Here is a 6,000-nt window from a genome sequence, read left to right on the forward strand (position 1 = left end):
AAGGCTGCGGCCTTTTGGAAGCAGATCACCAGGCCTGTTCGAACCTGGGTGGATTTGAACGCAAACTTTTGGCTAGTAGCAGAGCACTTAAGCATTTGTACCACTCAAGGACCCCTCTCTTCCTTGTAGGACATGGTTTTCTGACCTTAACCACCCTGGTTGTTCCCTGCTTTGTCAATATCCCTCTGCAAACTGAGTTCTAGAACTGGACTCCAAATTCCATGTGTGGCCTGACCACGCAAAGCCGCGGGATGTTAGCTCCCTGTGTTTTCAGCATGATTTTGCAGTCATTGCGATCTGAGCGTAACTCACTCTCTTTGACCTCCAAGTCCAGGGTGTGGCTCTCACTGGCTTTCCAGGTAACCTGAAGTTCCCAGGCCTTCTGGAAATGTGCCACGGTGCATACAACTCCTGCCGTTCTCTTGTATGGCTGAGGTCTGGACCCCCGCATCCCCTCTCTATCGCAGGCTCGGTCTCAGATGGCTGCATCTGGCACTGCTCGGGTGCCCGGTGAGGGCAGTGGATGAGGAGAGAAGGCGTGTGGGCTCAGGCAAGCTGGGACTGGATGGAGGTGAGAGGGCCTGTGAAGGTCACTGCCTCTGCCTGTGAGCCATTTGTCCAGCCTCAGTGGGAAAGTGATAGGGCTGTAATTACGGCCTGTGTGGAGCCTGTGGGGCTGCTGTCCCAGTTCAAGGAGGCTAGGGACACAGGCTCAAGTCTCTGTCTTCTTGAGCGGTGGGTATCTGACCCACAGTGTCTGGGGAGTAGGCATATGCAAGCTCTTTGACCTTGGAGCTGCAAATCCCTGGTCATTCCTGGTGGGTAGCATTTATGGTTGTGGGGGGAGGTAAGAGGTAGGAAATATCCTAGAGACACTTTTAAGCGAATAAACTGGCTGCGTTGCTGCTCACCTTTTCAGTTTTAGTCTTCCTCTTGTCCTATTGCCCACCTGGGTAGGCATAGCCCAGGTTCCTCAGGCCACTCCCTTGCTGGGTGCACCCCCCCCCAAGTCTCCTACCTCATTTCTTCCTCCTCTACTTGCACCCCACTCCCTGGAGGACTTGGCTCATTAGAAAGTGATCTAATGCATGAGTTGATATCAAGGTGGTGAAGTCTAACTACAGCTTGTTAGAGTATAAATACTCTAGCAAGACAGTTCCTTAACCTAAAGGCATACATCCCTTATGGTGAAGTTCCATGTTTTCCGGTAGGGAGAGAATTTGGGGGCAGGGTAGGCCCCGACTGGTTAGAACGTTACAGGCCTTCCTTCTCCAGACAGCCCTTTAGGATGTTCAGAGCACTTTCCCTGTTTCTCTCAGTAACACTTGAGGTTCACAGGGTGGAGATTTTCCTGTCTGATGAGGAAATGGAAGCTCAGGGAGGCTCTGCATCTGGCCCATGGTCATATATCTAGAGTGGCAGAGCAGGGACTGGAAGTCAGGCTCTGCTTCCTGCTGTGGCCCAGCTGGGCCCCACATTCTGCCTGGACCCAAGTCCAGCTCTGGGGCTCCATCCCATATTGCTACAAGAACTGGCATGTTCCAAGAAAGCTCTGTGTCCTGCAGGCCCAGAGCGGGAGTGGGATAGGGTAGCTATACAAACTGCTAAAAAATCTCCATCATTTGCTATGTCCCAGATACCATGTCAGGCTCTTGAAATACTTTAAAACATGTTGTAATTCAACTTGTAATATATATTATCACCCCCTGTGCTCCCAGGGAGGAAACTGAGGGTGAGAAGGCTTAAGTCGTGTGCACAAGACCACCAACAGCAAGTCCTGGAAGGGGAAGGGCGAGCTGCCCACTCACCACTCCTGGAGCCCAGAGCATCCTGCCACCTGGGGCTGGGCGTACAGCCTTTACTCACCCAGTCCCTCAGGATGCTGAGATGGCTGGGGGCCTGAATGCCAGGGCTGGGGGCTGCTTGCCTCTGGACTCTGCAGAGATAAGCCCCCGAGGCAGCTGAGGGCTTGCTGACAGCCCAGGGTGGGTCACAGAATAAAGTTCCAGAAGAAGAGCTGGCCCATGTGTACACTGTGTGCAGAACCTCTTGTAGGGCCCCTTGGGTGGTGACGTGTGAGTGTTGGGTACTTAGGCTGTCACTTTAATGACTAAGGTGTGCCTGCCCCAAGCCATAAGCCTAATCTCCTGACATGGGTGTGAAAGCTGGACAATGGAAAAGGAAGACAGAAGAAGAACTGATGCATTCAAACCGTGGTGTTGGCGAAGAATATTGAACATACAGTGGACTGCCAGAAGAACAATCAAACCAGCCTGAGAAGAAATGCAAACAGAGTGCTCCTTAGAAGCCAAGATGGTGGGACTTGAGCTTGCTTACTCTGGACACGTCATCAGGAAAGACCAATGGCTAGAAAAGGACATCATGTTTGGTAAAGTAGAAGGTCAATGAAAAGGAAGGAACCCTCCATGTAGCCACAGCATTGGAATCAAATACACCAACAGGCATGAAAATGGCACAGGACTGGCAACATTTTGTTCTGTTGTACATAATGTTGCCAAGAGTCAGATCTGACTCAACGGCACCTAACAACAATGACGAAACCTCAGACCCTATTCTAAGTATTTTCCAAACAGTTACTGTTTATTCCTTATAACAACACAGGGAAGTAGGTACCATTCCCTTATATGGACGAGAAAACAGAGGCTGAGCAAAGTATAAAGTCACACAGCTAAGAAGTGGGGGAGCCAAGATGGCAGACAGTTTCAGTGGCTTGCAAAGCTCGTGCTTTTCCTCCTACACCACATAACTCCCCAAAAGACTGGGGTCTAGAGGAGGCAGATCCAGCTCCAGCGAGCCCTATGTCTGTATGCTCTGGGACCTGAACTGTACTGAGTTAGGTGTGGTCATGGGGGAAGGGATCTGGACCAGAGAATCTCAGCTCGGGTGGAAGAGTCTGTGGTAGGGAGAGGAGGACGGGGGTGTGGGGTCCTGAGCACCTTTCCTGTGAGAGGCTCTGAGTGGAATGGGCTGAGCGGGGCGGAGGCACGAGGTCAGCACCCTAGCAGGCTGCACAAAGGGCACCAGAGCCCGGAGCCATGGGCCCACCCCTCCTGCAGACTCAGGGTTTGTCTGAAAGGGCCTCCAGTAGGAAAAACACGGGGGCTTTGGCCGAAGCAAATGTGGTGGGCTTGGCTTCCCGTGGAGCCATGTCACTGTCTTCTCAGGTCACCCTTGTGTGGACACGGACCGCAGGCCCCATGGCTCTGCAGAGCGGTAGCTGACTGACTCCTCGGTCACTGCCTCGCCCGCTCAGCCATTGTTAACTGGTGACTTGAAAACTGTCTTTATTTAGCACCGTTATCAGGTGGTTGCAGGGGCGCCGGCATTTCCATTCCACTGGCTCGCTCTGGCTGGTGGCAGCAAGAGGCTGGGCACACAGGGCTCAGCCCCAACTGGGGACCCCTCCCAGTGCATGGCAGCACCATGCACTGTGCTACGGGGCCTAGCAGCAGGCCAGCACCACCAGCCTGAGCTTCCCCGGGCACAGTGCACGCAGCGGAACACCCACCTGGGCCTGCTCCCTGCTGTCTGTCCAGCCTGGCTTGCTGCCCTCTGGTCATTTCTGAACGGCCAAGCTGTCCCCCATGCAGGGGACAATCTAGAATGGGTTCTCAGCACGTGGGGCGGTCTGCAAGAGGGGCGCAATTCCTCAGTTTTAGTGAACGTACATACAAACGTCAGGGAGGGAGAAAGTTCACAGCCTTCACGACACTTATCAGATTCTCAAAAGGACCTGCGACCCCCGCCAGCTGGGCAGCCATGTCTGAGCCGTATTCCCAGATGCTCTGAAGGAATGGCAGGCAGACCAGCCACTGCACTGCTGCTTTTGCTGCAGGGACACCCAGGACGCCAGGGGATGCAGCTGACTGCCGTCCTCCTCCCCCCAGAGGACAAGGCCAGGGCTGTGTTTGCATTGAACGGCCACCATCTAGGCCCCACTGCGCCCCCTGGGGATGCTCGTGGTGTTTGCCGGCTGACTGACAAACCACGGAGGGGGCTGGGCATTGCAGAACATCCTGTCTGCCACACTGTAACTTCATGAGGACAAGAAATAACGTCTCTTGGCTCCTTCCCCTCCGTGTGTCCACAAGGTCGCCTCCCTCCCATCCCTGAGTGCTCCGGCTCCACCCCTTGTGGTTACAGGGAGTGCAAGGCTCTGCTGTCGGGGTAGAGTGGGGAAGGAGTTGGGTAAACTAAGGTGTGAAGGGAAGGGCAGGCTTCGCTTGTGGGGTGGCCTTGAGGCCCTTCTTCCTCTCAGCCCTGGCCTGCCCCTGGGCCTCAGGACTCCTGAGCAAGGGCCTTTATGGGTACAGTGGAGCAGGAGACACTGACAGCTTTAACGTCTCTGACCCCTCACACATACTCCAGCTGACTCATCTTCTCCGTCCAGCTCTGGTCCCCCAAGGAGAGAATGTAGAAAAGTTGTCCTAAAACTCCTACCACCTTATAAGGCTGCAGAGAAGGGGCGTGGTATTCACGTGTTGCTTGATGTTTGCTGTGAGCCTTCACCCTGCATTCTCAGCTCTCTGCACCGCTGAGTCCGGCCCTGGGTCAGGGGGCGGTGTTTGGGGTGCGATGCCTTGGGACCTTGGGGACAGCAGCAGCTATGGCACCCCTTCCTGGGCACACCCTGGGCATGGATGCAGTGCTCCCCTGGCTGCCAGGGCATCTTTTCCCAGCAGCTGTGGGGAGCGTGACAAGGCCTCTGGGCTGTCAGCCCAGCTGGAGAGCACTTGAGATCCACTTCACCGACTTCGTCTTTCCAAGGCTCTTCACCCACTTGAGCAGGGGTGAGGGGCCTGAGGAAGTGGACCCCCATGCTGGGCAGACAAAGGAGCTGGAGCGAGCCTCCTTGTCAGCTGGACATATTGGTATGGTGGGGAGTGGTGGGCGGGTTAGGAGGGAGCTGGCAGAGCCCTCAGACAGAGCTGAGCCCAGCAGGCCTGGTGGTCCCAGGAGGAGGCGGGGGTGGAAGTGAGCAAGAGCCAATGCCCAGGAAGGAGAGAAGGCGAGGCATTGGATCTGCACTGGTTTTAGCTGGTGACTTGAGTCATGGTCTATTTCCTCTGTGTAAGGGTCTTCCTGATCATAGCACCTGGCCTTTTTTTTGCTCCACTTTAGTTTACCCCACCTGTGTGTCACTTTGTTGTACTGTGGTGGCTTGTGTGTTGCTGTGATCTGGAAGCTATGTCACTGGCATTTCAGATGCCAGCAGGGCCACCCATGGTGAACAGGTCTCAGCAGAGCCTTCAGAGTAAGACAGACTAGGCAGAAAGGCCTGGTCATCTACTTCTGAAAATTTGCCGGTGAAAACCCTATGGATCACAGAATATTGTCTGCTATAGTGCTGCAAGATGGGTCCCCTGGATTGGAAGGCACTACCCAATGGCAGCAACAGTACTTTCGTACATAGCACGAATCATGAAGATGGCGCAGAGCTGGGCAGTGTTTTGTTCTGCTGCACGTGGAGCTGCCATGTTGGAACAACTTGATGCAAATTACAACGACAACTACAGTGTACCAAGCATTTACATAAGTCACCTCATTTAATTCCCACAACCCTATCATGTAGGCATTGTTGGTACCATCTCACAGATGCTGCTGTGACTCAGAGAGATTTAGTGCCTTGCCCAAGGTCACACAGCTAGTAAGTGGCAAAGACAGGACTAAAATGAGGTCTCTTTTCCCAAGGAAGACACAATTTATCACCAATCCTCTAGGCCCTTCAGCCAGGCCATGCTGCCCCCTGGGGAGCAGTGGAAGATGGCAAGACACTGCAAGTCATGACTATACATACAGTCTCCAGGTGACCAGCAATGATGGGAGAGAGGCCAGGACCTCGCTTCCAGAAACTTCTCCAGCTTAGCCAGCACAGGTATCCTGTTCGGGCAGAAGTGACTAAGGTCTCATAAAGGCATGGGGAGCTCCTGGCCCCCATGGAGGCTGAAGAGACTCTTGAGACGAATCTTTCTGTTTTAG

Source organism: Elephas maximus, chromosome 17 (genome assembly GCF_024166365.1).
Source record: "Elephas maximus indicus isolate mEleMax1 chromosome 17, mEleMax1 primary haplotype, whole genome shotgun sequence".
NCBI classification, from domain to species: Eukaryota; Metazoa; Chordata; class Mammalia; order Proboscidea; family Elephantidae; genus Elephas; species Elephas maximus.